Genomic DNA, 23853 nt, shown 5'->3' with positions numbered 1-23853 from the left:
TTATGGTGAGCTACTTCTTGCAAGAGTCAGGATCTGCATCTGCAGACTATATGAAGACAAACAACATAGATTAAAAGCACAATCATCATTGAAATCACAGAGCTTCCAAGTGTTTTTATCCATTTTAATGGGTTACTAGCTGCTAATCTGTCTGCATCTCCTTCAAGCACTCCAGTTCCTGGCATTAAGGTCAGGTGTGCCTGGGATGCTTTAAATATTTGTTCTTTTAATTTTGCAATATCCAAAAACAAGTTTGTAGAGTGTCCTTCTAGATGCTTTTTAAATTCTTTCTCAAATTTTGATCTTATTAAGAGCTATTAGTAGTTTCCACAAATCCTTATATTAAGCTCCTAGAGCAGGCCATATCATTTGAGGTTGAGGGGCCACTATACTGCCATGGTTCCAGATAATAGGAACTCTTGCCATACTTCTTGGCATTTCTACCATCTGACCATTTTGTTCAGACCACCTGAACATAGTGTGGCCATGGCACATGGACTGAGAGGTGCAATTTAAGCTAAACATCCCCTTAGGGGACCAATCAATAATGAATCCATAGGAATCGTTGTGCAGCACCTCTGCCTGTTCTGCAATGCAATCTTCCTAAACAAGTATGTTCATTATTTCTGGCCAGGTTCTATTTTGTTAACAAATAGGTTTTTGAGGGTGGTATGCCTCAATTATAGGAGCAGATTTATTATGGTAAATACTGGGATCAGAAAGCATGTGCAACTATGCCATACAGTGGTTATATCCAGGCATTATTGCCAGCCAAGATTGATAAATATGCCCAATAAGTATAATTGTTCCTGTGTCAGCCCTTGTTGAAGGAATACTCATGGCAATGGTGATCACCACTATCATAGCTACCATTAAATTACTCATTGTGACTGGTTGTCCCGCTTAACTCAGGTTTTCTTCCACCATCTGTGACAGCTTCTTGATCTGTCCCTAGGTGGGTGGCTGTGTTCGATGAGTGTTGCTCGTGACAGTTGAGGTCCTTCTCAGCATCAGCCTAAACATGGCTGCAACCGGGGGTTCCTCGGGATCCTGGGGATCCTTCTGGAGTCTCTTCCTTGGCATCTGTTTCATGATAAGCTTTCAGGTGTCTTGATGGTATCCAAATTGGCTGTTGCTTTTGGCCTGGAGAAACACAGGCATAACCTCTACCCCAAGTTATTATTTTACCTATTTCCCAACTTTCTGTTATTGGATCTCTCACCAAACCAGCTGTTCTGCCTTTGTCTTTGCAGCTGGTTTCTGTAGATGCTGTTCAGCTGCTGATAATATCTGGCATTTGGGCAGGCTCAAAAAATTTAAAGTTAATAATGCTAGATTCAGTTGTATATGGGCTGTTTTGTAATCCCTGTTTCTCCCCCTTTTTTGTTTTTGTCATCAGTTGTTCATCTGTATGAAATCATAACTGAGCATTTTCAATTAACTGTGTGGAATGAAACATGTATGAAGAATCAGAAATCACATTAATAGGCATATCAAAAGCAGTCAATACCTCAGTTACAGCTACAAGCTCTGCTTTTGAGCTGAAGTACAGGAAGTCTGGAAAACTTTAATTTTTGAGCCAGAATAAGAAGCTTTACCATTACTAGACCCATCTGTAAAACAATGAAAACAGTTAGCAGGCTGCAGGTTGTTTATTGCAGGAATTGTAAATGCAAACCGTTTACAGTCTTGCTCAGCTAAGGGGATAGTAAAGAAATAGTCTTTTAAATCTGTGACATTAAAGGCCAATTTTAAGTCCTCTAAAGGCTCCAGTTTCTCTTTACTCAGCAGCCATTGTTCTATCCAAATTGGCTTATTAGTCAACCATTTTAAAGGCATAGGTTCTGGAGGCTTAACAATGGCCACCATCAAAATATCCTAAACCTTGGCAGGAACTTTGTCTTTCCGCTTGAAGCAGTTCCTTTAAACATTGCAAATTTTTTCCTAGTCTTATACCAGGGATGTACACCACTTTGTACATCATATGTTGACTTTGACAGCTATATAGTTGTTCTGGAATTAGAATTTGTGCTCCCCATTGTTGTAATGAATCTCTCTCCCATAAATTTATAGGTACAGAAGTTATAATTGGTTGAATAGTCCTAGGTTGTCCATGGGGCCCTTCACAATGTAAAATATAGCTGCTTTGATATACTTCAGGTGCTTTGCCAACTCCAACTATGTTAAATTGAGCGGGTTGAATTGGCCATGTGGATGGCCAGTACTGTAGAGAAATGATTGAAAGGTCCACTCCTGTATCTACCAAACCTCTAAGTTTCTTTTTCTGAATAGTTATTTCACAGGTAGGATGTTTATCAGTAATTTGATTTACCCAATAAGCTGCTTTGCCTGTTTATTTGTGCTTCCAAATCCTCCTGTTCATTTAATTTCACTTTTCCCCATTCCCACATATGGCACAATCAGGAGCTGTGCTATGCACTGTCCTGGCTCTGCTTTCCAGGGAACAGAAGCAGATCTAACAATTTGAATTTCCCCATTGTAATCTGAATCAATGACTCCTGTATGTATTTGTACCCCTTTTAAATTCAAACTAGACCTGCCTAGAAGTAATCCTATTGTCCCCACTGGCAAGCGTCCACAGACTGGGACCTTTTGCAGGGGTTCACCAGGCAGAAGGCTCACAGCTTTTATGCAGCATAACTCTACTCTGGCACTACCAGCTGTGGCAGGGGACAAACATTGTACAGGGGTGAGGGAATGGCCTGAGCTGGAAATGCCCTGATTTGGAATGGGACCTGGGATGGGCCCTTCACAGCCTTTCCCGAAATCAGGTTCCCATCTTTATCAAACTTAGAGTGACACTGATTAGCCCAATGTTTTCCTTTTACACATTTTGGACATATTTCAGGCTCAGCAGTTTTCTTTTTTCCCCTTTCTGGTGGCCTGACTCACTGATTTTTTCTACATTCTTTTTTAGTATGACCATGCTTCCCACAGTTAAAACAAGCTCCAGGAAACAGAGTATTTCCTTTATCCACTCTCAGTCCTGCCACTGCCTGTGCCAACAAAGTAGCTTTATGCAGATTACCTCCGATAGCATCACAGGCCTTGATATAATTAACTAAATGTGCTTTCCCAAATTTAAAAGGAAAAGGCTCAAATGTAGCTATAATATTTCCTTGTTGATCTGGGGGGTGTATTCTAACAGGGAACTGCCAAGCCTCTGTATCACCCTCTTGTCTAGCTTGCTGAATTCCTGCCTGAATAGAACTGAGAGTGGTTGCTTGAGGCACTGCTCGAACAGTCACTGGGGCAACTACTTTTCGCCCAGTGTCCTCTGGAAAAGAAAGATCTGGAAGGTCAGGCCACTGTTTTACTTTAAAATAATAATGAGGGGGTGCAGAAGGGTAGGGATGAACCTCTACCTCCTTTGCTGCTTTAGTTTTAGCTGGCAAACAAACCTGCTCTGTAACCTCTTCTGTTACTTCGTTATACTCGCCTTCCTCCTCATCATCAGTGTGAAAATGTTCCAAGGTGGAACAAACCAGAGCCCACACTTGTCCCATTGTTACCCTGATGCTTCTGAGCTCCTCTTCTTACTCACCATGGGGATTGCTTTAACAGTACTCGGTTGTCCTCCAGCTTAGTTCCATGTTCTCCAACCGTCGCTCCGGCGACCTTCGACCTGGATTCAAGCCCCCATGATGGATGCCACTTGCCAAGACCAGCTTGGTCAGGGAGACCCTAACCTGGTGGTGCTGGAGGAATTGAAGACACACACAGAAATATAGAGGTGTGGAGTGGGAAATCAGGGGTCTCACAGCCTTCAGAGCTGAGATCCTCGAACAGAGATTTACTCACGTATTTGTTGACAGCAAGCCAGTGATAAGCATTGTTTCTATAGATTATAGATTAACTAAAAGTATTCCTTATGGGAAACAAAGGAATGGGCCAAAATAAAGGGACGGGTTTGGCTAGTTATCTACAGCAGGAGCATATCCTTAAGGCACAGATCACTCATGCTATTGTTTGTGGTTTAAGAATGCCTTTAAGTGGTTTTCTGCCCTGGGTGGGCCAGGTGTTCCTTGCCCTCATTCCGGTAAACCCACAACCTTCCAGTGTGGGCATCATGGCCATCATGAACATGTCACAGTGCTGCAGAGATTTTGTTTATGGCCAGTTTTGGGGCCAGTTAATGGCCAGGTTTTTTGGGGCCTGTTCCCAATAGCCAACAAATTATAGTCCAGAATTATGCCACCCAAGATGATCTCTTGGAAGTCCCCTTAGCTAATCCTGACCTTAACATATATACCAATGGAAGTTCATTTGTGGAAAATGGGATATGAAGGGCAGGTTATGCCATAGTTAGTGATGTAACTATACCTGAAAGTAAGCCTCTTCCCCCAGGGACCAGCGCCCAGTCAGCAGAACTAGTGGCACTTACCTGAGCATTAGAATAGGGAAAGGAAAAAGAATAAATGTATATACAGATAGCAAGTATGCTTATCTAATCCTACATGCCCATGTTGCAATATGGAAAGAAAGGGAGTTCCTAACCTCTGGGGGAACCCCCATTAAATACCACATGGAAATTATGGAGTTATTGCATGCTGTGCAAAAACTCAAGGAGGTGGCAGTCTTACACTGCCAAAGCCATCAGAAAGGTGAAGGAGAAAAGGCAGAAGGAAACCATTGGGCAGATGCTGAGGCCAAAATTGCTGCCAGGTGGAACCTCCCACTAGAAATACCTATGGAAGGACCCTTGATATGGAACAACCCCCTCCAAGAGATTAAGCTCCACTATTCCCTGACTGAAACAGAATGGGGACATTCATGGGGGCATAGTTTTCTCCCCTCAGGGTGGTTAATGACAGAAGAAGGAAAGGTACTTATACCCGAAGCCAGCCAGTTGAAAGTACTTAAAACCCTCCACCAAACTTTTCACATGGGTATTGAAAACACTCATTAAATGGCCAAATCCCTATTTATAGGACCAAATCTCCTCTGGACCACCAGACAGGTAGTCAAAGCCTGTGAGGTGTGCTAAAGGAATAATCCCTTGGTCCATCATAAGGCCCCTTTGGGGGAACAAAGGATAGGTCACTATCCTGGAGAGGACTGGCAGTTAGACTTCACCCATATGCCTAAGTCAAAGGGATTTCAATACTTGTTGGTCTGTATTGATATCTTTACAAATTGGATAGAAGCTTTCCACCTGCAAGACAGAGAAGGCTCAGGAAGTGATTAAAGTCTTAATTCATGAAATAATTCCTAGATTTGGGCTTCCCCAAAGCTTACAGAGTGACAATGGTCCGGCTTTTAAAGCCACAATAACCCAGGGAATTTCCAGGGTGCTAGGGATACAATATCACCTTCACTGTGCCTCGAGGCCACAATCCTCAGGGAAAGTCGAGAAGGCAAATGAAACACTCAAGAGGCACTTGAGGAAGCTAACACAAGAAACTCATCTCCCATGGCCTACTCTTTTGCCCATGGCCTTGTTGAAAATCTGAAATTCTCCTCACAAAATGGGGCTCAGTCCATATGAAATGCTGTATGGATGACCTTTTCTCACAAATAACCTCCTACTTGATCAGGAAACGGCCAACCTGGTCAAATATATAACTTCTTTGGCAACATATTAACAAAACCTTAAAAACCTACCTGAAGGATGTCACAGAAAAAAGGGAACAGAGTTGTTTCAACCAGGAGGTCTAGTGTTGGTCAAATATCTCCCCTCTACCTCCCCGTCTATGGACTCTTTGTGGGAAGGACCATACTCAGTAATCCTCTGTACCCCCACTATAGTTAAGGTGGCAGGAGTGGAATCTTGGATTCACCACACCTGAGTTAAATTTTGGATATCCTCTGAGGAACCTGCAGAACCGTCAGCTCAGGAGTCCCAAGATCAGCCAGACCAGCCTTGATACACCTGCAAACAATTGGAGGACTTGCATCTTCTATTTTGGAAGGAAACATCCGAGACTAAAAAGGCTCCTACCACTGATCCTGAAGAAAAACCCCTTCCTCCTTAAAAAAGATAAATGAAAACCTACATAATCTTTAACACCTCTCCTTGCCCCTTTAATGGAATCCTTTTACTATTTCATCATATTATTAAGCAGCATACTAACCATACTCTTTGTGATAGGACTGTATACTGTAGCTCCTTCTGGAATGAAAATAAAATAGAACACAGGGAGCCACTCAGTTTGCTCCCAACACCCCTTTCCAGCCACTCACTGGAGCAACCCTGGCAAGTACTCTAGAAATATGAAAAAATGAAAACAACAAACTCACACACCTTTTTAACATACACAACCAGTTCTGTCTACCCAGCCAAGGTATATTCTTCTTATGTGGAATGTTGACCTATATCTGCCTCCCCACTAACTGGACAGGCATCTGCACCTTAGTCTTTCTAAGTCCCAACATTAACATTGCCCCATGAAATCAGACCCTATCAGTACCCCTCAAAGCTCAAGTCCATCAGTGCAAAGCCATACAACCAATACAACTTAACCCTACTTATAGGGTTAGGAATGGTTACTGCTACAGGAACTGGGATAGCCAGTTTATCTACTTCATTATCCTACTACCACACACTCTCAAAGAATTTCTCAGACAGTTTATAAGAAATAACAAAATCTATCCTTACTCTACAATCCCAAATAGACTCTTTGGCAACAGTGACTCTCCAAAACCGCCGAGGCCTAGACCTCCTCACTGCTGAGAAAGGAGGACTCTGCACCTTCTTAGGGGAAGAGTGTTGTTTTTACACTAACCAGTCAGGGATATTATGAGATGCTGCTCAGGATTTACAGGAAAAGGCTTCTGAAATCAGACGATGCCTTTCAAACTCTTATACCAACCTCTAGAGTTGGGCAACATGGCTTCTCCCCTTTCTAGGTCTGGTGGCAATCATCTTGCTATTACTTGTCTTTGGGCCCTGTATTTTTAACCTCCTTGTCAAATTTGTTTCCTCTAGGATCGAAGCCATCAAGCTACATATGGTCTTACAAGTGGAACCCCAAATGAGCTCAACTAACAACTTCTACCGAGGACCTCTGGACCAACCTGCTGGCTCTTTCATTGGCCTAAAGAATTCCCCTCTGGAGGACACTACAACTGCAGGGCCCCTTCTTCTCACCTATCCAGCAGGAAGTAGCTAGAGTGGTCATCGCCCAATTCCCACAGCAGTTGCAGTGTCCTGTTTAGAGGGGGGATTGAGAGGTGAAGCCAGCTGGGCTTTTGGGTTGGGTGGGGACTTGGAGAACTTTTCTGTCTAGCTAAAGGATTACAAACACACCAAACAGCACTCTGTGTCTAGCTAAAGGTCTGTAAACGCACCAATCAGCACTCTGTAAAAACGCACCAATCATCGCTCTTTGTCTAGCTAAAGGTTTGTAAACGCACCAATCAGCAGTCTGTAAAAATGCACTGATCAGCACTCTGTAAAAATGCACCAATCAGCACTCTGTAAAACGGACCAATCAGCACTCTGTAAAATGGACCAATCAGCGCTCTGTAAAATGTACCAATCAGCAGGACATGGGCAAGGCCAAACAAGGAAATAAAAGCTGGCCACCTGAGCCAGCAGTGACAACCCACTTGGGTCCCTTTCCACCCTGTGGAAGCTTTGTTATTTCGCTCTTCACAGTAAATCTTGCTGCTGCTCACTTTTTGGGTCCCCACTAGCTTTATGAGCTGTAACACTCACTGCAAAGGTCTGTGGCTTCACTCCTGAAGTCAGCAAGACCATGAACACACTGGGAGGAAGAAACAACTCCAGACATGCCACCTTTAAGAGCTGTAACACTCAGGGGGAGGTTCCAAGATGGCTGAATAGGAACAGCTCCAGTCTGCAGCTCCCAGAGTGAGCGACACAAGATGGGTGATTTCTGCATGTCCAACTGAGGTACCAGCTTCATCTCACTGGGGCTTGTCAGACAGTGGGTGCAGCCCATGCAGCAGGGCGGGGCATCGCCTCACCCGGGAAGTGCAAGGGGTCCGGGAATTCCCTTTCCTAGCAAAGGGAAGCCATGACAGATGGTACCTGGAAAATTGGGACACTTCCACCCTAATACTGAGGTTTTCCAATGGCCTTAGCAAACAGCACACCAGGAGATTGTATCCCGTGCCTGGCTTGGAGGGCCCCAAACCCATGGAGCCTCACTCACTGCTAGCACAGCAGTCTGAGATCGAACTGCAGGGCAGCAGCGAGGCTGGGGTAGGGATGTCTGCCATTGCTGAGGCTTGAGTAGGTAAACAAAGCAGCTGGGAAGCTCGAACTGGGTGGAGCCCACTGCACCTCAAGGAGGCCTGCCTGCCTCTGTAGACTCCACCTCTGGGGGCAGGGCACAGCTGAACAAAAGGCAGCAGAAACTTCTGCAGACTTAAACGTCCCTGTGTGACAGCTTTGAAGAGAGTAGTGCTTCTCCCAGCATGGAGTTTGAGATCTGAGAATGTACAGACTGCCTCCTCAAGTGGGTCCCTGACCCCCGAGTAGCCTAACTGGGAGACACCTCCCAGTAGGGGCCGATTGACACCTCATACAGCTGGGTGCCCCTCTGAGATGAAGCTTCCAGAAGAAGGATCAGCAGACAGCAACATTTGCCGTTCTGCAATATTTGCTGTTCTGCACCCTCCACTGGTGATACCCAGGCAAACAGGGTCTGGAGTGGACCTCCAGCAAACTCCAACAGACCTGCAGCTGAGGGTCCTGACTGTTAGAAGGAAAACTAACAAACGGAAAGGACATCCACACCAAAACCCCATCTGTACATCACCATCATCAAAGACCAAAGGTAGATAAAAACCACAAAGATGGGGAGAAACCAGAGCAGAAAAACTGAAAATTCTAAAAATGAGAGTGCCTCTTCTCCTCCAAAGGAATGCAGCTCCTCGCCAGGAATGGAACAAAGTTGGATGGAGAATGACTTTGACGAGTTGAGAGAAGAAGGCTTCAGACAATCGGTAATAACAAATTTCTCTGAGCTAAAGGAGGATGTTGGAACCCATCATAAAGAAGCTAAAAACCTTGAAAAAAGATGAGACGAATGGCTAACTAGAATAAACAGTGTAGAGAAGTCCTTAAATGACCTGATGGAGCTGAAAACCATGGCACAAGAACTACATGATGCATGCACAAGCTTCAGTAGCCAATTTGATCAAGTGGAAGAAAGGGTATAGGTGATTGAAGATCAAATGAATGAAATGAACTGAGAAGAGAAGTTTAGAGAAAAAAGAGTAAAAAGAAATGAACAAAGCCTCCAAAAAATATGGGACTATGTGAAAAGACCAAATCTACATCTGATTGGTGTACCTTAAAGTGACAAGGAGAATCAAACCAAGCTGGAAAACACTCTTCATGATATTACCCAGGCGAACTTCCCCAACTAGAAAGGCAGGCCAACATTCAAATTCAGGAAATACAGAGAACACCATAAAGATACTCCTCAAGAAGAGCAACTCCAAGATACATAATTGTCAGATTCGCCAAAGTTGAAATGAAGGAAAAAATGTTAAGGGCAGCCAGAGAGAAAGGTCGGGTTACCCACAAAGGGAAGCCCATCAGACTAACAGTGGATCTCTTGGCAGAAACTCTACAAGCCAGAAGGGACTGGGGGCTAATATTCAACATTCTTAAAGAAAAGAATTTTCAATCCAGAATTTCATATCCAGCCAAACTAAGCTTCATAAGTGAAGCAGAAATAAAATCCTTTACAGACAAACAAATGCTGAGAGATTTTGTCACCACCAGGCCTGCCTTACAAGAGCTCCTGAAGGAAGCACTAAACATGGAAAGGAACAACCGGTACCAGCCACTGCAAAAGCATGCCAAATTGTAAAGACCATTGAGGCTAGGAAGAAACTGACCATTGAGGCTAGGAAGAAACTGCATCAACTAATGAGCAAAATAACCAGCTAACATCATAATGACAGGATCAAATTCACACATAACAATATTAACCCTAAATGTAAATGGGCTAAATGCTCCAATTAAAAGACACAGACTGGCAAATTGGATAAAGAATTAAGACCCATCAGTGTGCTGTATTCAGGAGACCCATCTCACGTGCAGAGACACACATAGGCTCAAAATAAAGGGATGGAGGAAGATCTACCAAGCAAATGGAAAACAAAAAAAAAGCAGGGGTTGCAATCCTAGTCTCTGATAAACAGACTTTATACCAACAAAGATTGAAAGAGACAAAGAAGGCCATCACATATTGATAAAGGGATCAATTCAACAAGAAGAGCTAACTATCCTAGATATATATGCACCCAGTACAAGAGCACCCAGATTCATAAAGCAAGTCCTTAGAGACCTACAAAGAGACTTAGACTCCCACACAATAATAATGGGAGACTTTAACACCCCAATGTCAACATTAGACAGATCAATGAGACAGAAAGCTAACAAGGATATCCAGGAATTGAACTCAGCTCTGCACCAAGCAGACCTAATAGACATCTACAGAACTCTCCACCCCAAATCAACAGAATATATATTCTTCTCAGCACCACATCGCACTTATTCCAAAATTGACCACATAGTTGGAAGTAAAGCACTCCTCAGCAAATGTAAAAGAAGAGAAATTATAACAAAGTGTCTCTTAGACCACAGTGCAATCAAACTAGAACTCAGGATTAAGAAACTCACTCAAAACCGCTCAACTACATGGAAACTGAGCAAATTGCTCCTGAATGACTACTGGGTACATAATGAAATGAAGGTAGAAATAAAGATGTTTTTTGAAACCAGTGAGAACAAAGACACAACATACCAGAATCTCTGTGACACATTTAAAGCAGTGTGCAGAGGGAAATTTATAGCACTAAATGCCCACAAGAGAAAGCAGGAAAGAACTAAAATTGACACCCTAACATCACAATTAAAAGAACTAGAGAAGCAAGAGCAAACACATTCGAAAGCTAGCAGAAGGCAAGAAATAACTAAGATCAGAGCAGAACTGAAGGAGATAGAGACACAAAAAACCCTTCAAAAAAATCAATGAATCCAGGAGCTGGTTTTTTGAAAAGATCAACAAAATTGATATACTGCCAGCAAGACTAATAAAGAAGAAAAGAGAGAAGAATCAAATAGATGCAATAAAAAATGATAAAGGGAATATCACCACTGATCCCACAGAAATACAAACTACCATCAGAGAATACTGCAAACACCTCTACGCAAACAAACTAGAAAATCTAGAAGAAATGGATAAATTCCTCAACACATACACCCTCCCAAGACAAACCAGGAAGAAGTTGAATCTCTGAATAGACCAATAACAGGTTCTGAAATTGAGGCAATAATTAATAGCCTACCAATCAAAAAAAGTTCAGGACCAGACAGATTCACTGCCAAATTCTACCAGAGGTACAAAGAGGAGCTGGTACCATTCCTTCTGAAACTATTCCAATCAATAGAAAAAGAGGAAGTCCTCCCTAATTCATTTTATGAGGCCAGTATCATCCTGATACCAAAGCCTGGCAGAGACACAACAAAAAAAGAGAATTTTAGACCAATATCCATGATGAACATCGATGCAAAAATCCTCAATAAAATACAGGCAAACCGAATCCAGCAGCACATCAAAAAGCTTATCCACCACAATCAAGTTGGCTTCATCCCTGGGATGCAAGGCTGGTTCAACATATGCAAACCAATAAACGTAATCCATCATATAAACAGAACCAAAGACAAAAACCACATGATTATCTCAATAGATGCAGAAAAGGCCTTCCACAAAATTCAATAGCCTTCATGCTAAAAACTCTCAATAAACTAGGTATTGATGGGATGTATCTCAAAATAATAAGAGCTATTTAGGACAAACCCACAGCCAATATCATACTGAGTAGGCAAAAACTGGAAGCATTCCCTTTGAAAACTGGCACAAGACAGGGATGCCCTCTCTCACCACTCCTATTCAACATAGTGTTGGAAGTTCTGGCCAGGTCAATCAGGCAAGAGAAAGAAATAAAGGGTATTCAATTAGGAAAAGAGGAAGTTAAATTGTCCCTGTTTGCAGATGACATGATTGTATATTTAGAAAACCCCATCATCTCAGCCCAAAATCTCCTTTAGCTGATAAGCAACTTCAGCAAAGTCTCGGGATACAAAATCAATGTGCAAAAATCACAAACATTCCTATACACCAATAACAGACAAACAGAGAGCCAAATCATGAGTGAACTCCCATTCACAATTGCTACAAAGAGAATAAAATACCTAGGAATCCAACTTACAAGGGATGTGAAGGACCTCTTTAAGGAGAACTATAACCCACTGCTCAATGAAATAAAAGAGGACACAAACAGATGGAAGAACATTCCATGCTTATGGATAGGAAGAATCAATATTGTGAAAATGGCCATGCTGCCCAAGGTAGTTTATAGATTCAATGCCATCCCCATCAAGCTACCAATGACTTTCTTCACAGAACTGGAAAAAACTACTTTAAAGTTCATATGGAACCAAAAAAGGGCCCACATTGCCAAGATAATCCTAAGCCAAAAGAACAAAGCTGGAGGCATCACACTACCTGACTTCAAACTATACTACAAGGCTATAGTAACCAAATCAGCATGGTACTGGTACCAAAACAGAGATATAGACCAATGGAACAGAATAGAGCCCCCGGAAATAATACCACACATCTACAACTATCTGATCTTTGACAAACCTGACAAAAACAAGAAACGGGGAAAGGATTCCCTATTTAATAAATGGTGCTGGGAAAACTGGCTAGCCATATGTAGAAAGCTGGAACTGGATCCCTTCCTCACATCTTATACAAAAATTAATTCAAGATGGATTAAAGACTTAAATGTCACACCTAAAATCATAAGAACCCTAGAAGAAAACCTAGGTAATACCATTCAGGACATAGGCATGGGCAAGGACTTCATGTCTAAAACACCAAAAGCAATGGCAACAAAAGCCAAAATTGACAAATGGGATCTAATTAAACCAAAGAGCTTCTGCACAGCAAAAGAAACTACCATCAGAGTGAACAGGCAACCTACAGAATGGAAGAAAATTTTTGCATTCTACCTATCTGACAAAGGGCTAATATCCAGAATCTACAAAGAACTTAAACAAATGTAGAAGAAAAAATCAAATAACCCCATCAAAAAGTGGGCAAAGGATATGAACAGACACTTCTCAAAAGAAGACATTTATGCAGCCAACAGACCCATGAAAAAATGCTCATCATCACTGGCCATCAGAGAAATGAAAATCTAAACCATAGCGAGATACTATCTCACACCAGTTAGAATGGCGATCATTAAAAAGTCAGGAAACAACAGGTGCTGGAGAGGATGTGGAGAAATAGGAACACTTTTACACTGTTGGTGGGACTGTAAATTTGTTCAACGATTGTGGAAAACAGTGTGGCAATTCCTCAAGGATCTAGAACTAGAAATACCATTTGACCCAGCCATCCCATTACTGGGTATATACTCAAAGGATTATAAATCATGCTGCTATAAAGACACATGCACACATATGTTTATTGCAGCACTATTCACAATAGTAAAGACTTGGAACCAAACCAAATGTCTGTCAATGATAGACTGGATGAAGAAAATGTGGCACACATACGCCATGGAATATTATGCAGCCATAAAAAGGATGAGGTCATGTCCTTTGTAGGGACATAGATGAAGCTGGAAACCATCATTCTGAGCAAACTATTGCAAGGTTCTCACTTATAGGTGGAAATTGAACAATGAGAACACTTGGACACAGGGTGGGGAACATCACACACTGGGGCCTGTCATGGGGTGGGGGGAGGGAAGAGGGATAGCATTAGGAGATATACCTAATGTAAATGACGAGTTTAATGGGTGCAGCACACCAACATGGCACATGTATACATATGCAACAAACCTGCACATTGTGCACATGTACCCTAGAACTTAAAGTATCATTAAAAAAAGAAAGAAATTAGTCTTACAGGAGTCATGGACCACATAGAAATCCAGAGAGGTGATAGGGAGACAGAGTTACTACAGCCTTTGGTCTCTTAGTGACTAGAAGGAGCTGAGCTAATTTCTACATGGAATAATACCACAGCCAAGAAGATCTTAGCTTGTAAAACCGCATTCCCTATAAGTAACAAGCATAATAAGCAAAAAGGCACCATCTAAATGTAGAATCAAAAGGAACCATGTAAATACACTGAGATAGTATCCTAGGTGTTTCTGCCATAGTCAATAGTTATGTAAACCAGAATCCCAAATCTACCAAAGGAATTACAGGATTCTGTTTGTTGGATGGTATAAGATAAGGGGGTATTCTCATAACAAGGAGGCACCGGGATGGCTCAGAGAGAATGGAATTAAATGAACAGAAATGTAGACAATAGCTCAGAAGTTAGTTTTCTTCCTTAACATCACTATACTACAAATTTCTTATTGCCTCTACTTTTGTAACAAAACATATCCATTCTTTAGGACAGTGATTTTTGGACTCTCTTTTTAAAGTAAGTAAACACTTTCTTTGAAGATATTTTTAAAGATAACTCATGTGAAATCCTACTTTGTAAAATTAGTAAAAGTGGATCTTTTCTGGTTGAAGTTGATTCTCATAGCAAAGGGCTCTGCCTCTTTGACCATCCTCCTTTCTCCCCATCCATCTGGCTGCCTCCTGCATTCCTCCAAATCCAAGCCCCTTTCAAAACTTTTTGAATCAGAGAACACTGTATGAAGGTGCTTCTTTAATTAACGTCTTCAGAATTGTTTTTGTATATTGGTTATTCAGACATTTGAGAATTTCTACTTCCAACCTGAAAGTATGTATGCAGAAATGAATGTTATGATGAAGCAACTGCCTAAGAAGTTTAATTATCGGCTGTGATTCTGACTTGTTGATTATTATACTTAAAACATAAAGTGATTTCTGGCTCTGACTTAGCTTCTTTAATCAGACGTCACCCACACTACCTTGCCCTGAGTATACTTCAAGGCTGCAAGTCATTTTCTTGTTTGTTTTGTTGATGTTCTGTTTTCCATATTAAAAATATTGTCTCACAGATCTGGAAGCAAGCATAACTTTGATAAAATAAAACAAAATGTAAAATATTAAAAAAAAAAGGGCTGTAACACTCACTGCGAAGGTCTGTGGCTTCACTCCTGAAGTCAGCGAGACCACAAACCCACCAGGAGGAACAAAAAACTCCGGACGAGCCACCTTTAAGAGCTGTAACACTCACTGCGAAGGTCTGCGGCTTCACTCCTGAAGTCAGCGAGACCACGAGCCCACCGGAAGGAAGAAACTCTGGACACATCTGAACATCTGAAGGAACAAACTCCGGACACACCATCTTTAAGAATTGTAACACTCACTGCGAGTGTCTGCAGCTTCATTCTTGAAGTCAGCAAGACCAAGAACCCACCGGAAGGAACCAATTCCAGACAGAACATCCCAATTTTAACATTGAATGTAAGTGGCCTAAATGCTCCACTTAAAAGATACAGAGTGGCAGGATTGATTTAAAAACCACCCATCAAATATCTGCTGTCTTCAAGAGACACAACTAACACATAAGTGTTCCCAGATGAATGAGGTCCGGCTGCTTGCACTTATGGTCCAATAACAAGATGCAGACAGACTGGGAAAGAAGGGAGTTTATTTCTGCAAATGGTTACAGGGAGAAGGTTGGAGCAACTCACCAGACCAACTCAAAGTTACAAATTTTTCCCCAGTGCTTATATATATTTTACACTCTATGACTACATGTGGGAGTGCAGCTACAAGCAAGAGTGTTTCATTCAATCTATATCTAATCTTTAACTAGAGTTTGGGGTCTGGAAAACTTTCTCTAGAGCCTTGGAAAGTTTCTTAATCTTAAGTGGGCCCTGGTATGAGGTATATGTGTTAGAATGCTTTTATTATTTGATCAGACTTTAGGGTCTGAGAAAACCCAGACAAGGTCTTAATGGGTTTGTTTTTGCATTCTAGTCCTCATACTCGATTACATGGTTTGGCTCCATGTCCCTACCCAAATGTCATGTCGAATTGTAATTCCCAGTGTTGGAGGAGGGAGCTGGTGGGAGGTGATTGGATCTTGGGGGTGGATAACTCCCTTGCTGCTCTCATGATAGTGAGTGCGTTCTCATGAGATCTGGTTGTTTGAAAGTGTGTAGCCCTTCTGCCTTCACTCTCTCTCTCCTGCTTTGCCATGGTAGGACACGCTTGCTTGCCCTTCACCTTCTGCCGTGATTGTAAGTTTCCTGAGGCCTCCCAGCCATGCTTCCTGTATAGCCTGCAGAACTGTGAGTCAATGAAACCTCTTTTATTCATAAATTACCCAGTCTCAGGTAGTTCTTTATAGGAGTGTAAGAATGGACTAATACACCCAGACACTGGTTTCTCCAGTTCTTTAATATTTAACTTATGTATTCATCAAAATTATAGTAAAGGGTTAGTGGAAACTGACCTTGGCTGCTAATGAAAATCTGACCTGCTGCATAAGGACTCATATAAACTCAAGGTAAAGGGAAAAAAGATATTCCACGCAAATGGAAACCAAAACCAAGCAGGTGTAGCTATTCTTATTTCTGGCAAAACAGACTTTTGATCAACAACAGTAAAAAAAGACAAAGAAGGACATTATATAATGATAAAAGAATTAGTCCAACAAGAAGATATTACAATTCTAAATTTACATCCACCTAACACTGGAGCTCCCAGATTTATAAAACGTTTACTACCTGACCTAAGAAATGAGATAGACAGCAACACAACAACAGTGGGGGACTCCAATACTCCACTCTTAGCACTAGACAGATCATCAAGACAGAAAACCAACAAAGAAACAATGGGCTTAAACTATACCCTAGAACAAGTGGATTTAACAGATATTGACAGAACATTCTTTCCAACAACTGCAGAATATACATTCTTCTCAACAGCACGTGGAACATTCTCCAAGACAAAACATATGATAGGCCACAAAACACGTCTCAATAAATTTAAGAAAATCAAAATAGCAAGTATCTTCTCAGACCACAGCACAGTGGAATAAAACTGGAAATTAGCACCAAAAGGAACTCTCAAACTATACAAATACATGGGAATTAAATAATCTGCTCTTGAAAGATTTTTGGGTTAGCAATGAAATCAAGATGGAAATTAAAAAATTCTTTAGTATGAATGATAATATTGACACAACTTATCAAAACCTCTGGGATACAGCAAAAGCAGCGCTAAGAGGAAATTTCATAGTGTTAAATGCTTACATCAAAAAGTCTGCAAGAGTACAAATTGATGACCTAAAGTCACACCTCAAGGAACTGGAGAAACAAGAACAAACTAAACCCAAGTCCAGCAGAAGAAAAGAAATAATGAAGATCAGAGAAGAACTAAATGAAATTGAAACAAACAAAAACAATATAAAAGATAAATGAAACAAAAAGCTGGTTCTTTGAAAAGATAAACCAAATTGATAGACCATTAGCAAGATTAACCAAGAAAAGAAGAGAGAAGATCCAATAAGATCAATTAGAAATGAAACTGGAGATATTACAACCGATCACACAGAAATACAAAAAATCAATCAAGGCTACTATGAACACCTTTATGTGCACAAACTAGAAAATCTAGAGGAAATGGATAAATTCCTGGAAACATACAATCCTCCTAGGTTAAATCAGGGAAAAATAGAAACTCTGAGCAGACCAATAATAAGCAGTGAGATTGAATCAGTAATAAAAAATTGCCAACCCAAAAAAGTCCAGGAACAGATGGATTCACAGCTGATTTCTACCAGACATTCAAAGAAGAATTGGTACCAGTCTTACTGAAACTATTCCAAAAGATAAAGAAAGAAGGAATTCCCCCCCCACCCCAATCACTGTATGAAGCCAGTGTCACCCTAATACCAAAACCAGAAAAGGACATAACAAAAAATGAAAACTATAGACCAATACCCCTGATGACCATAGATACAAAAATCCTCAATAAAATACTAGCTAACCAAATCCAACAGCACATCAAAAATATAATACATCATGATCAAGTGGGTTTCATCCCAGGGATGCAGGGTGATTTAACATACACAAGTCAATAAATGTGATACATCACATAGATACAATTAAAAAGGAAAACCATATGATCATCTCAATAGACACAAAGCATTTAATAAAATCCAGCACCCTCAACAAAATAGGCATAGAAGGGACTTAGCTCAAAGTAATAAAGCCATTATATGACAAACCCACAGCCAACATCATACTGAATGGGGAGAAGTTGAAAGCATTCCCCCTGAGAACTGGAATAAGACAAGGATGCCCACTTTCACCACTTCTATTCAACATAGTACTGGAAGTCCCAGCCACAGCAATCAGACAAGAGAAAGAAATAAATGGCATCCAAATTGGAAAAGAGGAAGTCAAACTGTCACTGTTCACTGCTGATATGATTGTATACCTAAAAAACCCTAAAGACTCATCCAGAAAGCTCCTAGATCTGATAAATGAATTCAGTAAAGTCTCAGGTTATGAAATCAATGTACACAAATCAGTAGCACTGCTATCTGCCAACAACGACCATGCTGAGAATCAAATCAAGAACTCAATCTCTTTTATGACAGCTGCAAAAAATAAAATAAAATACCTAGGAATACGCTTAACCAAGGAGGAGTAACATCTCTACAAAGAAAACTACAAAACACTGCTGAAAAATCATAGATGACACAAACAAATGGAAACACTCCCCATGCTCATGGATGGAAAAATTAATATTGTGAAAATGACCATACTGCCCAAAGCAATCTACAGATTCAATGCCATTCCCATCAAAATACCATCATCAGTCTTCATAGAAATAGAAAAAAACAATCCTGAAATTTGTATGGAACCAAAAAAGAGGCCACAAAGCCAAAGCAAAACTAAGCAAAAAGACATCACCTGACTACAAATTATACTACAAGGCTACAATTACCAAACAGCATGGTACTGGTATACAAATAGGCATGTAGACTAAGGGAACAGAATAGAGAACCCAGCAATAAAGCCAAATGCAGCTATCTGACCTTTGATAAAACAAACAAAAACATAAATTGAGTAAAGGACATTTCAATAAAAGGTGCTGGGAAACCACATGTAGAAGAATGGAACTGGATCCCCATCTCCCACCATATACAAAAATCAACTCAAGATGGATCAAAGACTTTAAATCTAGGACCTGAAACCATAAACATTCTAGAAGATAACTTTGGAAAAACTCTTGTGGATATTGGCTTAGGCAAAGAATTTATGACTAAGATTCCAAAAGCAAATGCAACAAAAACAAAAATAAATAAATGGGACCTAATTAAACTAAAAGGCTCCTGCATAGCAAAAGAAATAACCAGCAGAGTAAACAGACAGCCCAGAGTTAAAGAAAATATTAGCAAACTGTGTATTCAGACAAAGGACTAGTATCCAGAATCAAGGAACTCAAATCAGCAAAATAAGCATCTGACAAAGGACTAGAATCTAGTATCTAGAATCTACAATGAACTCAAACAAATCAGCAAGAAGAAACCAAATAATCCTGTCAAAAAGTGGGCAAATGACATGATTACACATTTCTCAAAATAAGATATACAAACAGCCAACAAACATGAAAAAATGCTCAACATCACTAATCATCAGGGAAATGCAAATGAAAACTGGAATGAGATGCCACCTTAATCCTGCAAGAATGGCCATAATTCAAAAGTCAAAAAAACAATAGATGTTGGCGTGGATGTGGTGAAAAGAGACCACTTTTACACTGCTGGTGAGAATGCAAAGTACAACCACTATGGAAAACAGTGTGGGGATTTCTTAAAGAACTAAAAGTGAAACTACCATTTGATCCAGCAATCCCACTACTGGGTATCTATCCAAGGGAAAAGAAGTCATTATGTGAAAAGCACACTTGCACACACATGTTTATAGCAGCACAATTCACAATTGCAAAGATATGGAACCGACCTAAATGCCCATCAACCAATGAGTGGATACAGAAAATGTGGTTTATATACACCTGAAGGGGTGGCCTGCCCCTCCACACCTGTGGGTATATCTCATCAGGTGGGATGAGACACTGAGAAAAGAAATAAGACACACACACAAAGTATAGAGAAAGAACAGTGGGCCCAGGGGACCGGCACTCAGCATATGGAGGACCCACACCGGCACTGGTCTCTGAGTTCCCTCAGTATTTATTAATTACTATTTTCACGATCTCAGCAAGAGGAATGCGGTAGGAGAGCAGGGTGATAGTGGGGAGAAGGTCAGCAAGAAAACATGTGAGCAAACGAATCTGTGTCACAAATAAGGTTAAGGGAAGATACTATGCCTAGATGTGCACATAGGCCAGATTTATGCTTCTCTCCACCCAAACATCTCAGAATAACAGAGCAGCATTGCTGCCAACATGTCTTGCCTCCTGCCACAGGGCAGTTTTTCTCCTATGTCAGAATTGAACAAATGTACAATCGGGTTTTATACTGAGACATTCCGTTTCCAGGGGCAGGCAGGAGACAGAGGCCTTCTTCTTATCTCAACTGCAAGAGGCCTTCCTCTTTTACTAATCCTCCTCAGCACAGACCTTTCACGGGTGTCGGGCTGGGGGACAGTGTGGTCTTTCCCATCCCATAAGGCTATATTTCAGACTATCACATGGGGAGAAATCTTGGATGATACCCGGCTTTCCAGGGCAGAGGTTCCTGCAGTGCATTGTGCCCCTGGTTTATCGAAACCGGAGAATGGCGATGACTTTTACCAAGCATACTGCCTGTAAACATTTTGTTAACAAGGCACATCCTGCACAGCCTTAGATTCCTTAAACCTTGATTCCATACAACACATGTTTTTATAAGCTCAAGGTTGGGGCAAAGTTACAGATTAACAGCATCTCAGGACAAAACAGTTGTTCAGGGTACAGGTCAAAATGGAGTTTCTTATGTCTTCCTTTTCTACATAGACACAGTAACAGTCTGATCTCTCTTTCTTTTCCCTACATACACCATACAATACTACTCAGCCATAAAAATGAACAAAATAATGTCTTTTGCAGCAACTTGGATAGAGCTGGAAGCCGTTATTCTAAGTAAAGTAACTCAGGAATGGAAAACCAAATATCATATGTTCTCAATTATAAGTGGGGGCTAAGCTATGAGGATGCAAAGGCCTAAGAGTGATATAGCATATTTTGGTGATGCAGGGAAGAAGGTTGGGAGGGAGGTGAGGGATAAAAGATTACATATTGGGTACAGTGTACACTGCTTGGGTGGCAGGTGCATAAAAATCTCTCAGAAGTCACCTCTAAAGAACTTATCCATGTAACAGAAAACCACCTGTACCCCAAAACTATTGAAACAAAAAAGAAACACACAAACACACAAAACTTTTAATATGACAAAACAAAGCGTGCATATTGTAAAGAATACAAGCAATAAAAAAGCACAAAAGCATATAAAGCACAGCTGGAAAGTCTCTCTTCCGTTCCTCTGTTCACCCATATCTTTTCCTCAGACAACTACTGTCTACAACTTGGTGTGTACATTTTCCTGGAATTCTCTCTATGCAAATACAAACATGTTTTCCTTCCTTCTTAATAAAAAAGATATATCTACTATATCATATATAAGTATATTTCTCACCTCAAGTGATCCTGCCATCTTAGCCTCCTGTATATCTGGGATTACAGGTGTGAGCCACTGGGCCCAGCTGAATTAGTTATTCTTATCTATTTCCCTTTTGCTTTGGATTGTTATTTTGTTATTTTATTTTGGCCTCAAGTGATTCTCTTGCCTCTGCCTCTCCAAGTGTTGGGATTACAGGCATGAGCCACTGCGCATGGCAAGAAATAAATTTTTTATTTTTATTTTTTTCTGGAGACAGAGTCTCACTCTGTTGCTCAGCCTGGAGTGCAATCTTGGCTCACTGCAACCTCTGCCTTCCAAATTCAAGCCATTCTCATGCCTCAGCCTCCCGAGTAGCTGGGACTACAAGTGTTCACCACCACTCCTGGGTCATTTTTGTAATTTTAGTAGAGACAGGGTTTCACGCCATGTTGGCCAGGCTGGTCTCGAATCCCTGGCCACCCACCTCGGCCTCCCAAAGTGCTGGGACAGGCGTGAACCACCATGCCCTGCCTTGGATTGTTATTTTGTTATTGATTGATTTTGTTATTGATTTGTAGGAGCTCTTTATACAATTATGTTTTGAATATTTGTCAATTATGTTAAGATATTTTCTTCCTGCCTGCTGTATGCTTTTCATCTTTATTTATGGTGGAAAGTTACCGTTCAGGTCTTACTTGATCTCTATATCACTGAATCCCACTAACCCATTCTCCTCTATTCCCCTTGACCTCTCTTGTCTTGTTTATTGCTCTATTTCTTAATTTATTCCTCAAATATTGAGGTTCCTGAGGATTCTACTTTGGTTTTCTTCTCTTTTCACTCTACTGCCCCCTCTTGGTGAGTCCACCGGTTTTCATGGCTTCAGCTGCCATCTGACATGTGCCAGGGTCTCCCATAGCTACTGCTCCCAACCAGTGTCTCCCCTAAGCTCCAAACTCTGACATGCAATTATCTCCTTAAATCTCCCTGAGGGCCTACAGATGTTGCAAATTCAACATGTAGAAAACTAATCTCATTGTATTTCCTGACACGTCTTTCTCCTGAGTGGTTCCTTGTTCAATCATCTGCCAAACCAGAAATGTACCTGCTCCTTACTCTTCCTCTCCTTAACAACACTCCTGACTATCTCCTCCTCACCATCTTCACTGAGAGTGTTAGGCAATACTTTATTCTCTCTCACCTCACCTAAGGCAATGGTCATGCAAAGTTGTGGGTTCCAGACTGGGCTGTGTGAGTTAGAATCCATCTACCTAGTCCTGGACTTTGGTCAAGTGATTTAATCTCACTTCATTATCTGTGAAGTGGGTATAATGAGAGCAGCTCCTACATGGGGTTGTTATGTGGATTAAATGAGTCTATACTGATAAACACTTGGAATGATGCTTGGCTCTGTTAGTTGCTCTTCATCCTCCTCTTCCTCCTCTCCACCTGCCCCTCCTCTCCTAAATGTTCTCTACCTCAAATAGTTCCCCCTCTAACCCACCCTCCAATCTACTGCCAGAACAAGCTTCCTAATATATGAATTTGATCACTTTCTTTTCCTCTTAAAATTCATCAAGGACCCTGGTTACACTCAGATAAAGTCAGACTCCTGAGCCGGTCACCTGGTACCCTCCATCTAACTCCTGTTACTTCTCCAACCCTGTCACTTCAGGCTCCCCCCACCCCCAATACGGAACCCTTAACTCCAGCCACAGGGAACCACCTACAGTCCCCTCAACCCCCAAGGGGCTGTCCCAGTTTCCTCTGGGGTCTTGGCATGTGTTTCCCTTTTCCCTGGGATGCTCTTTCCCACTCTTTTGGTTTGGCCAACTCTCCCTTTACCTTGCAAATGTAGCCAAGGGTTTATAATTCCTCATCCATTTGGCTGCTCCTTCCCCCATGGTAAGGTTCTTGAAAGCAGTGCTTTCATATTTTTATCTTCGTATCTCCAAATCAATCATTGTTTGGCATATCATAGATGCTTAATACATTTTTGTGGAGCACTAAATGAATTGACAGGTAGGGGAAACTGATGTACGTTGGAGCATCCCAGTGACATCTAATTTAAAGAAATAATTATGTTGCCCCAATTACCCAGGGCATCCCCAACCTATGAATACAGATGAAGTCACGTCAATAGCAACAACCTGGATTGCGGTGGCCATGCATTCATGCTGAGCTTCAGCCCTGTAATGTGCTCCTCAGGGACTTGGGGGAGTCTATTAGGGGTGTCTCCCACATGCTTCTCTGGGCTTTGCAGTTGCTGGACATG

The sequence above is a fragment of the Gorilla gorilla genome, chromosome 11, assembly GCF_029281585.2.
Source record: "Gorilla gorilla gorilla isolate KB3781 chromosome 11, NHGRI_mGorGor1-v2.1_pri, whole genome shotgun sequence".
Lineage (NCBI taxonomy): Eukaryota > Metazoa > Chordata > Mammalia > Primates > Hominidae > Gorilla > Gorilla gorilla.
This window is presented reverse-complemented; position numbering follows the sequence as displayed.